The sequence below is a fragment of the Brassica oleracea genome, chromosome C6 (genome assembly GCF_000695525.1).
Source record: "Brassica oleracea var. oleracea cultivar TO1000 chromosome C6, BOL, whole genome shotgun sequence".
Classification (NCBI taxonomy): Eukaryota; Viridiplantae; Streptophyta; class Magnoliopsida; order Brassicales; family Brassicaceae; genus Brassica; species Brassica oleracea.
Window position 1 is genome coordinate 29832794 of NC_027753.1, and position 13061 is coordinate 29845854.

The 13061-nt window shown below is 30.8% G+C and overlaps 2 pseudogenes; both read right to left on the reverse strand.

Moving 5' to 3' along the window:
• Window positions 1–639: 639 nt before the first annotated feature.
• Window positions 640–3184, reverse strand: LOC106297964 (annotated as a pseudogene).
• Window positions 3185–4208: 1024 nt separating this feature from the next.
• LOC106297965 overlaps window positions 4209–13061 on the reverse strand; it is a 48406-nt pseudogene continuing 39553 nt past the window's right edge.

The following is a 13061-nucleotide window of genomic DNA, read 5'->3' on the forward strand; positions in this document are numbered from 1 at the left end:
TTTCCTTTTAATTTTCTCATTTATATATGTAGCAAATTGAAACTAACAGTCCTACAAAAAAGGAAGCAAAATTTAAACATGGAATTGAGGAAAATGTGAGACATGAATGAAGCAATTATAACAAAAATCACAACAGCAGCACTGGAGGAAAGTACTGATTTTGGTGTAAAAAAGCTTGATTAGAGAAAAAAATGGCTGTTAAGGCTGTCAAACCTTCCAAAGCCATGAAAGTTTTGACACCAATCGCAACTCATAACAGCAGCCCTAGAATTTGAAGAATGCATAATTTATTGTATTTAATTTCTCTCTAAACTCTTTGATTGCACCAATTAAGAATATGGAAACCATTTGAACTCCGTATCTCTCCAGAATATGGAAACCATTAGGCGACTGAAAGTAAAAAAAAAATAAAAATAAATAACGAGTTCAGATGTCAATGTGACATCCTACATCTCGCCAAAAACATTCTGAAACAAGAATGGAAATCTTGAAATTTGACTAGCTAAATATTCTTTAATTTTTTCAGTCTCTATTGCTTTTGCATTTTATCAAGACAGAAAGTTGATTTGATGAAATCCAACCACTACACGGCTACACCATAATTATTTTAAGGAATCCAAGAAAATTGCCACAAATTAACAAGAAGTTGCTTAATACAAGAGAGTTCTGAAAATATAATTTAGCACACGATCATGAAATTATACACCTTTTGCATCTTACTTGCATAGTTACTTATACGCAACTCCATAAACATGAGGTCTAATTATCCAAGGGAAGCTATACATTGCCGCTGTGTTGATCTCAGCGCCACCACTAAAACCAGCACCGGCAATGTATAAGCCGATGTTTCTTGTCAGATGACATCCGTCTGCAACCACTTGCTGTAGTGGATCCAATACATTTTGGACATGCCTGAAAAAAGTTCCATCTGCACCCCAAAAACACAACTTTTGGATTTAAATTTGTATAACATATTGATTTCTAGGCCTATGATGTGAAAATGTGGTTATACCTTCAGCCGCTACATGCTCGATGAACAGAAATATCCCACCCAGTTTCAGAACCCGCTTGATCTCTGAAAATAATACTTGGTTGAAGATATTATCAGATGATATCTCTTTTGAGGTTTATGGGAATTACCTTGAAGTGTTTGCTTAACATCTGGGACAGAACACAGGACAAGTGTTGAAATGACTGCATCCACAGAGTTATCATCTAATGGTATAGCTTCTCCTACCTGGTGACAAACAAGATCAATAGAGAAGTAAGATCAGATGATTGTAATGGGAAGAAAGGTCTCTGATGTATGAATATGACTATGGGTAGTTGAATTAGGGTACAATTAGAAATATTTAACTAGTAAGTTCTGCTATCTTTAATATATAAATGGTTGATTAAGATAACTTTAATCTCCAAAAAGATTAAGGTTAAGAGGAAGCTTATCATAAATTTTCAGTTTAATTATTGTGTGAATAAAATGATTCATATCAGTCTCACAGTCAAACATTTTATGTACCACACGACTTACTCCTTGCATGAATCTAAAGTTTTCAGGTTTCAGGTCATAATTAAGATCGCATTCCTGTGCTCAAGAACCAAGCAAAAAGCTCCTTGTACCAGTCTGGCCTCCGAGACTGAAATGTTCCTGAAACATCCTAGTGCAGAAAAAACTTCAATAATATATTTTCTTCACATCAAGTTTCTTCTTTGAGTAGTGGATTCTCATCTTTCAGCCTCTTTCTTCTTCCTTTTAAATAATTTATTTGATACAACATATACACTTAGTTAATAATTAACTAACGTACACCCAAAATTCAGTTATAAAACAGTTCTTGCTTATACACATAAATAGAGTAAGGAAGTTAGTCCAAAACCGCGAGACGGATATGGATAGAAAAGGTTGGTCCAAAAACAGCGAGACGGTTATGGATCAAGGTTTTATTTTGATGTGAGACAGATGTGGATTGTATACTCTATATGTAGAGTATATGTAGATCAACCAATTTTTTAAAAAATTATGGATATCTACCCAACCCACCAGATTTATTGTAAACAAAATTTAGAATATAATATTATTTATCTAAGTTTTAATTATAAACAATATATAATATAAACATACTAAAAATATTTACTTTTAAAATAATGTTTTAATTTTTTAAAATATAATTTATATTATTAAAATTTATTTTAATTAAAAATATAAAAATTAATTATTATTAATTATTATGATTTGTGGATAATCTGCAAGTAACCAGTGAACCGGAGCGGAATGGATGCAGATATACTAAATTTTATCTGTGAATTATGTAGATTATTTTTTTTTTGACCTGCTTTTGAGTACTACACACAAAATGCTGATAGAAGAAAGATAAAAAAAAAAATATGAACTACCTTTGATCGTGCAGCATTAGGAGAATGGATGGGAAGAATGGGATACGTAGAGCTAGCTGCTTCAAGAAAATGTTTTCTTCCGCATGAACATAAACTTGTTGATGAAGAGCCTGAAGGAATGTGACCTTTTAGATTGTCCGCACGAACATGATCTCGTGAAGCTCCAATTGCTCTACTAGGGGAGTATGTGAGCAATGACACTAGTCACACTAGTGAGGAAGACCTTGAATGTACTTGAATCTTCATCATCATCATCATAATGACCACACTGACCATACAATCTTAACCTTGACCTCTAGAATTGTCCCCACATTTATAGGAATCTTATCTAGTATATATACTTTTTGCTTTTATGTAAAAAGATATTGGTGCCCAGGACCGATTCAACATTTATTTAGGTCCCTGGGCAAAAAAAATATTTAAGCTTTTAATGTTCATGTTTATTTAAAATTTAAATGTATTTTAGAATTTTTTATCATCAACATCTTTCTAAATTTTTTGATAAAAACAAATTAAATACATGTAAAATAAATACATGTAAAATATTTTAGGGCCCCTTTTAAACCAAATTTAATAAATATTTAAAATTTTCTATATAAAAATGTGTATATATAAAAAAATTTGGGTTTTAACTATCAAATTACAGGGGACATGGGTTTAGGTCCGGGACAACCGTACAGCTCGTCCCCGTATCAGCCGCCCTGTGGATACCTCGATCCAAACGCTCGACTTGTGTCACATGCGAGATATCTATTTGGGAAACTTTGAAGATGGGCTCGAGCTTGAATATCATGGGCTGTACGTCAATTAAGTCCCAACATATACGTCGATAATGTAAAAGTTACACTTACTCCTTGCTTGAAACTAAAGTCTTTGGTTTTCAATCCTGCTTTGGCAGCTGCTTTCCGTGTGTAACTTCTTCATATTGGGATTTAGATCCAACCCAAGTGGAGTTATAAAAAAATGGTAAACCATTCCCCGGAGAGAGAATGTAAAAACTCCGATGACCACGCGTGTGAAAATCTGGTGTGGTGCGGATTCGAACTCGGGTACTTTGGGGATTCACAGAACGCCTTGACCATCCGACCATAGAAGCGTGGTTAAAGTGGAGTTATATTCACATTACGAGCAATGTAATTATCTCATATTAGGACCTGTCCCAATACAAATCTCCAGCACCTTTTCAGCTTTTGCCGTTAGTTTATCAAACCGCCTTAATCTTGAAATCACTAATCACAACTTTGAGACTCTTGTGAAAAATCAGTCAAAAGAAGGATGCAAAGCCCAGCTCATAAACATACATACTCTTTCCAATAAGATTGCCTCACTGAGTTTAAAACCAAAGAGTTAAACAACCTAATATACCTCCGGTCTCCGCGTACGATGTTCTCCAAGCTCTTAACACTATCAATATCTCTTCTGATACAAGAAGTCACTCAGATCAAGAAATAAACTTCCAGATGCAACCAACTTCTGCACAGTCAAGATCTTATGAATAGTATTGCGATAAGGATGTCGTTATTAGATTACATTTAGGTTTATTTCCACTTTAATGGTGGGAACAAAGTTACATACATTGCGAAATGTAAAGCCAAAAAGGAAACAACAAGGAAAAGAGTAAACCACTATAAAGCTTATTATGTCACGTTCACGTTTAAAAGTCTTACATGATATAGCAAGATAAACAAATGGCCGGCGCTACCACAAAGCACTGTGAAGAACAGACGTAATCAAAACGGTGGAAAGAAGAGGACGCAGAGAACTTGCAAGGAAAGCGACTCTTCTAGGTTTTAGAGCGAACGTATGCTCTTTCAGCTTCAAATGGAATCAAGAAAACAAGGTTGTGAACTTATATCTAAAAGCACACCACCTTCAAGTGCATCATGAGATCGGAAGTTGGGTTTTCTTTCTTTTCTTTTTTTGATACTAGCGGAAGAGCCAACGGAGGGGAGCTTCGCCAAACTTGAGGATCCACTAAGACCCAATGTCTTTAGACTAGTGGCATATCTAATAGCAGGGGGAAGCTTCTTCAGACTTGAACAACTTAAGAGCCAGTATAATAAGATTTTCGACTTTCCCAACAGAAGAGGGAAGCGTCTTCAGACTTGAGCATCCACTAAGATCCAATGTCTTTAGACTAGTGGCATTCCCAATAGAATCAGGAAGCTCCATCAGACTCGAGCAATTACTAAGAATCAACTAGTGGTTTTTGATGTTCGCAATAAAGGATGGTAACTCTGCCGAGTGGGAGTATCCACTGAGAATAGGAGGAAGCTTACTCAGACTTGAGCATCCACTGAGATCTAACCCCTGGAAATTCTTGGCATTCCACATTAAGGGGCTCTGGACCAAACTAGAGAAATTGTCGAGATTAAAAGTGTTGAGACTACTGATGTTCCATATACAAGAAGGGAGATTCACCAAACTTGAGCACCCAGCCAAAAATATCTTGAGATTAGGAATACTCTCAACAGAGGAAGGAATCTCCACCAGATTATTGCAATACTCGATATTCAATATCAAGAGATTAGTTGCATTCCCAACTGAGGAGGGTAGTTCCACTAAACTTGTGCAATAACTGAGATCCAAACTCAAGAGATTAGTGGCAGTTGACAGATCAGGAAGCTCCTTTAAGTCTGAAGAATGACTCAAATCCACCCACTTGAGATTTTGAATAGGCTGCCCACACAAATAAAGACAGCATATGAGGACATATGCGGTTTAGTAGTGAAAATATTAACAAGAATATACTCAGACAACATGCAACCAAGCATGAATAAAACAAACTGTATATATTTCAACAGTGAAAAAAGGGAGACATAATCACTCACTTGAACTCCTTCCCACAGCTTATTAAGCTTGCTGTTACGCATGTTTAGTTCCCCGAGGAACACTGTAATAAATCCAGAAGGCAAACACGTAGATGGATAATAATCCCAATGAAGTAATCTAAGTTTTGGAGATAGATATTTCAGATTTTGTGGAGAGTGTAATTTCCCGTCACCATTATCATCAGATCTACCGTAGAACCTTAAAAACTGGAGATTACACATTTTTTTGAAGGTTTTGTTGCTTATAAGTTCTCTGTTGATCTCAGATAAGTCAAGATCCATGCCCACAAGACTTTCACTACCCTGAAAGGACAAAAGATGAAATAAGAGGCATAAAATGAATTTACTTTGCAGGGAACAAGACAACACTCGACAAGGACTAATGTGGAAACTTACTGTTTCATTAGTGAGAACTTGACAAATCTCTCTAGCATCAACCAAAAACTGACGTTTACCCGGCTCTTTTTTGCAAACAATATCTCTACCGAGTTGTATTAGCAGATTATGCATCTTAATAAATCCATACTCACGAGATATTAGAGATCTTTCAGCTAAGATGTGAAGCCCATGACTCAAGTCCAAGAATGTCCTCTCAAGATGATCTTCTAGTGTCTGAATACTTTTACGATTGAAAAAGCAAGCTATATAAAGAAATAATTCTTTATCTTCATGGCATAAGGCGTCATAACTAAACCTTAAAATAATCTTAATATCATCAGGAATCCTGCTCCGTAACCTTGGTAGTGCATTGATCCACTCATGCTTGGACATTCCCCGGAAGTAGGAGCCCATTATACTTAATCCCAATGGGAGTTTACCAGAAAGTTTTGTAACTTCCAGCGCAAGCTCCTCAAAACCATCTTCAGGGGAGTTTTGACGAAAAGCATATGTGCAGAAGATTTGAAGCGCCTCTTCATCAACTGGATAATCCACCTTGTAAATATGATCGATCCCATGCCTTTAAGAGTCTTAGATCTTGTGTTGTAATGATAATTCGACTTCCACGGCCAAACCATTCAGTATTGCCTGCCATGGAATTTAGTTGGACTAATCGGTCCACATCATCAAGAACGATAAGCACTTTCTTGTTTTTGAACCTTCCTTGTGCAACACCCAAGTGACCTATTTTCAACTCCTTATGGCTGAATGTATTAGACAAAAGCTGTTCTTGTAATTGCAACATGTATGCATAGTTGTCGAGGTAATGTGTTGTACAACCTCCTTTTATACTCTCCATGAAAGCGGTGTGTGTGAAGTTACTACAAAGCTTTTCATATAAAGTAGGGATGTTAAATAGGGATTTTTGTAAATAGACATAAACGGGCCTAGTGTAATTTTTGTGTCCGTTAACAGCCCGTTTACTTAAAAATCTTAAACGGGCTTAGTCGGGTTTGTCCGTCTGTGTCCGTTTAATAAACGGGTTTCAATGAAAATAAACGGACAGCCCGTTTAGCCCGTTTAGCCCGTTTAAATTATTTTCTCATCTCTAAAAAACCCTAACCCAATCTTTTTGTCGTTGAATCAACTCCTTGCCTCCTTTCATCGGAATATCAAAATGTTCTTTTCATGAGTATCTGGATCGGATCGGGAAGGGTTTCAATTTGTCGTTCCGCGTACATCTCGTGTCTTCTTCTGCACTCTCTCTTCCTCACATCTTATAGATACTATCAAGGTTCGTTTAAAAAAAATTATTACTGAAATCGTACTGTTCTTTCCATAATTTTGTGACCCAATCTTTTTGTCGTTGAATCAACTCCTTGCCTCCTTTCATCGGAATATCAAAATGTTCTTTTCATGAGTATCTGGATCGGATCGGGAAGGGTTTCAATTTGTCGTTCCGCGTACATCTCGTGTCTTCTTCTGCACTCTCTCTTCCTCACATCTTAAATACTATCAAGGTTCGTTTAAAAAAAAAATTATTACTGAAATCGTACTGTTCTTTCCATAATTTTGTGAGGTTTGTGTAAAATGGGTTAGTGCTTTATAATTTAAGAGTTTATAATTTAAATATGTGAAAAGTGGGAATGATTAACAAGACGTAGTCTTGAAGTGGTCTTTGAAAAGTGGTTATTTAAATGTTTCCAAGTTGTTCTTAGGCTTAAATGTATGTTCTGAGTTTTTGTAAGGCTTTGATACAGATGGCATGTTCAGTCAGTGTGCTAAGTGTGTAAGGCTTTGATACAGATGCACTCTTACTATAATCATTTAAATTGACTTTTTGAAAGTACCGAATTGATTTATTGGTGTGATCATTCAACCTGCTTTGTTTGAAAGTTCTCTGTTCTTAGTTTGTTAAGCATGTTCAGTCAGTGTGCTAAGTGTGTAAGGCTTTGATACAGATGCACTCTTACTATAATCATTTAAATTGACTTTTTGAAAGTACCGAATTGATTTAGTGGTTATTTAAATGTTTCCAAGTTGTTCTTAGGCTTAAATGTATGTTTTGAGTTTTTGTAAGGCTTTGATACAGATAGCATGTTCAGTCAGTGTGCTAAGTGTGTAAGGCTTTGATACAGATGCAATCTTACTATAATCATTTAAATTGACTTTTTGAAAGCACCGAATTGATTTGTTGGTGTGATCATTCAACCTGCTTTGTTTGAAAGTTCTCTGTTCTTAGTTTGTTAAAGCGTGTGAATATCTAGATTGAGTCTTTATGGTTTGTGCTGTGACTACAATGAGCAGTGTCACCACTTTCAGTTCTTCTTTGCACTAGAAATTGGTTGCGCGGTTTTGCTGAATACAAAGGTAAAGCACTAAAGCTTAACAAATCATTTATGATTATTTTTTGTAACTAATTTATTTTATAATTTGTAGGTACCATTGAAGATCTTTTTGATGAAAATGAAGATGCTAGAAAAAAAGCAAGTAGTTCAGGAGTGGAGTCTTCAACATCAAAAGAATGAAGTGTTTGATGGAATCATGGAAGTATGGAACAAAGGTATGTTTGAATGTGTATTGGTTATGTTTAGAGTGCTCGGATATGTCTTTAGTTATGGAATATTAATGTCACATACAAACGTTGAAAAACATGTTGACAGGGAGTAACAGTTATGTTTTAATTATGGACATGGATTTTTTCAAGGCATTGTGCAAGATTGAAGAGACTATATTTATGTTTATGGACTTTATATTCTAGTTATGTTTTAGCTCTCTTTCTAAAACCATTGGATGATTGTTATTTCTAATTTTTGGTACTGTAAACTCATGAGAACGTGTTGTATTCACAAAGCAGTCTTGAGTCTTTCTGATGCATTTTCCTTACAGGTTGGCTTATACTCATAAAACAGCAAACGACATGTATTTTTTTTTTATGTTAAACGGGCCTTAAACGGACCTGAAACGGGCTTTAAAAGGGCTTTAATGTAAACGGGCTTTTAGTGGACATATAGTAAACAGGCTTTAATGTAAACGGGCTCTTAACGGACATATAGTAAACGGGCCGGACGTTAACGGGTCTGGACATAAACGGGCCGGACAAGCCCTAATTAACATCCCTAAGATTATAAAGCCCTAGCGATGGTCGTCTTACCAATTCCTGCAGGACCCCAAATCCCTACCATTCTCACTTCATCACATTCTAGACTTAACAACGACCGCATCTTTTCCATGTGAACTCCAATCCCAATTAAAGATTCAAAGTAGATTGATGGAACAGAATCATTCACCACATTTGAGACATCAGCCGCAATTTTTTCAATCATCTCAGATTCACTTCGCCTAACAACAAAGTCAGGTCAAAATGGATCACAAAGTAGATTCTGGACAACAAGTGAAATATGATCTGGATCCCAAGATCCCAAATTTTAAGATTTAACTAGATTTTAGTAAGATCAGTGCGCATATTTTTTTCATTTTATAAATGTATTTGATATTATTACAAATGTTTAAATATGTAATTCCCATTTTAGTATTATGTATTGTGAAACTCTATAATATTATTTTTTATATTTTTTATTTGGTATTATTAATATATAGTGATTTATTTAATACATTTTACTTTGCTATAAATTTTTATTACTTACTAATATATTTTTGAGTTTATGAAATAATCAAATAGATAATCTCCATCAAAATATGCTTTTTTCTTTAATTTACACATTTTGCTATAATACATTTTTAAAATTTATTTATTTATATTATAGAAAATAAATATGTTTAAGATAATTTATATTTACATGTCGTGTTTAAAAAATATACTTTAACATATATTATTTTAGTATTTTACGGGATTTATAAGTAAAAACACCATTTTGTTTAAATAGTATACCCCTATTATTTTAGCAAATTTTATAGATAGCAACATCTATCATATTATTTTAGTAAATTTTATTGATATATGATATTTTTGGATGTTATGATATTAATTTTTCTTTTTATTTTTAATTAAGATTTCAAAATATTAGGTTGCTTTAATTTTTACAACATATATAGTTTGTTTTTCGTGGTGCATTTCAAAACTGTATTCTTTATTATTATAATTTTATATTTTTAAATTTTAAAATATGATCATTTTGCGTTTGAATATTTATTTTCAAATTTATATATTTTTTCAAGAAAACTTTGAAAAAGTACACTAATATTTTTGAGTATGGAAGATTACATGAATTTTGAATTTCTTTTTGTTATTAAATTAATACATTATTTTATAAAAATATTTGAATTTTTGGTAATATTTTCGACAAACTTCTCAACAGATTTTGTTATAATTAATTTTTCATTAATATTTTAAATGAATTACTAAAATTTCATAGTTTTTTAATAACATATTTTAAATAGTATATGAAGTAAAGATTATTATATACTATTATATTTTGTATACAACCATTTTAAACAAAATAATGTTGAGAGTTTCAAAATAAATAAAAAGATAATATATAGTTGTAGATATAAAAGTTTAACCTATGTTAAAAGATTTATTTTTGTATAAAAATGTTATATAGTTTATATTTTAACTCATTTTAATGATGAGTGATAATTTATTTAAATGAAACAATTAAAAATAAAATAAAATTTGTTAATTTACATATCCTATTATATAAAGCTTGGTTTCTTAAAGTTGCTAATTAACATGATCGTGACACATGGCAAAATATAAAGCTTGGTTTCTTAAAGTTACTAATTAACATGATCGTGACACATGAGAAATACATATTTAAGATTGTGACATGTGTTAATCTCTCTCATAATTAAAAATATATATACTAAGATATTAACAAAAATGATTTTTATTAAAAAGTAATTATATATATTATTTAATAGTAATTTTCCTTTTTTTTAAATTCCAATCAAAAGATAATTGCAAAAGATTATTTGATAGTAATTTTTCTTCTAATATTGTAACATGTGTCTAAATATATAATGATTAAAAATATATATAATAAGATAATAAAAACAAATTTTGAAAAAATATTTTTAAAAATTATTTAATAGTAAAAACAATTTTAAAAATTAAAAAGTAATTATATATATTATTTAATAGTAATTTTCCTTTTTTTTAAATTCCAATCAAAAGATAATTGCAAAAGATTATTTGATAGTAATTTTTCTTCTAATATTGTAACATGTGTCTAAATATACAATGATTAAAAATATATATAATAAGATAATAAAAACGAATTTTGAAAAAACTATTTTTAAAAATTATTTATTAGTAAAAACAATTTTTAAGAAATATATTTAGTAGTAATTGTTTTAGAAATTTTCCTTTTTCAAAGTCCTAAAAAAGTAGATTTGAAAAATATTTATTTAATATAATTTTCCTTTTCTAAAATTTTAATGAAAATATAAATATAAAAGATTATACTTAGTATGGTTCTTCAAAATTGTTAATTAACATGATTGTAACACAAGTCAGTTATATATTTAAAAATGTGATATGTATTAACTATCTCATAATCAAAAATATAAATACTAAAATAATAAAAAGATTTTTCTTAAAAATTAATTATGAATATTATTTAATAGTCTTATTATTATTATTATTTTTTATATAATGTTTGGTTCTTCAAAGTTGCTAACTAACATGATTATGACATATGTCAGTTATATATTTAAAAATGTGATATGTATTAAACTATCTCATAATCAAAAAATATATATACTAAAATAATAAAAATGATTTTTAATAAAAAATAATTGTAAATATTATTAATAGTCCTATTATTATTATTTTTTATTATAATGTTTGTTTCAAAAGATAGGAAAGATAATGAATTATAAAAGATAAATATTAAGTTTTAAGAAAAAAATGTTAAACAAAAACGAATTGTAAAATCCTAAAAATTACAATTATTATTTAGTAAAAAACATAAGAAAAACTAACTTTAAAATAAATAATATTACTTTTTTAAAAGCCTAATTAAAAGAAAATTGTAAAAGTACTCTTATTATTTTCTTATAAGTAACTAATTTTCCTTTTAACAGATAATTGTATGTTAAATTATTATGATCAAAAATAGCTACAAATATTTCAATTATATATTTAGGTTTAAGATTTCACATATTATTTTTACAAAACACAATAGTATTTACATGAAAAGTGTTACCAGAGTATTTTCTTTTAATTTTTTTGATACAATTCAACTTTTTATTATTCTTATTACATCTTATGATGCTAACATAACTTTTAATTTTGATGTTGTTGTCGTACATGAGTATGTGTGAATATGATAAATATGTGTTTGTATGTATAAGACAAAATATATAAATAATTAAACATAATTTTTTTTCTATTAAAAATAAAATAGTTGTATAAAAATCTAAAAGAAAAAACTAATTAAAAAATAATTAATTTCTTTTTTTAAAAGTCTAAATAAAATAAAAATGTAAAAGTAATCTTATTTTTTTTATAATAAATAACTTTACTTTTTAATAATTTTGTGTTAAAAATATAAACCAAAATTAACTTCAAATATTTCACCTGATATGTCAGAGTAGAATGTCACCTAAATATTTTATTATTTTTTAATTTTTTAATTGTAAATAAAAATGAGATTTATAAAAAAGAATGTTTTCCTTTTTTAAAAAATCTTAGCAAAATAAAATTTTAAGGACCTATTTAATAAAACATTAAATTAGTACATAAGAATGTATAATATTGTCATTGACTCGATTGATGTATTTGACTTTCATTTCTTTTTTACTTTTCATTCAATTTCTTATTTCGGGTTGTGTTCAGTTTAAACGTTTAGGGACAATATTTTTTCTAATCCTAAGTATAAAGTTTATAACAATTCATCTATGCACCATGATTAAAAATACAAATATTAACTTGAACTTATGTGTGAAAACATATCTTAATTATAAAATAAATCTCAAACAACATATTTAAAAAACAATCATAAAAATTTAACAAAATTATTTATGTTATAAACCATTTAGTGATCGACCCATTTATCAGCCCGTGTAGCAAGACGGGTCAAGCCCATCCGCAGGATCATACTGGCGCCTATCTCCTCTTGTGTTTATCCACATTATAGTTGGTGTTTATCTTACGTGTTGCTAGTCATTATCTAGTTAAGGATAGTACGATCTCATGTCGATCCAGTACTTAGACCGTCATTACCATATGTATATAAAGACCAGTTGGTCGACCTAATAATAAATACAAGTTCCCCTCTTCATTCACAACACGTTATCAGCATGATAGACTCAACAAAACCTAACCTAAAATCCGTCACACATAAACCCTAATTCAGGAGTAACTTAAAATCAATCTATCTCTCAAACCCCGAGGAACCAGACGACGAGCCATATATCAAATTGAAGCTCTGGACAAGACAAATCTATTAGCGAAAACCGTTCGTCAATCCGATCTCAGACGCGCCCACACTCGCA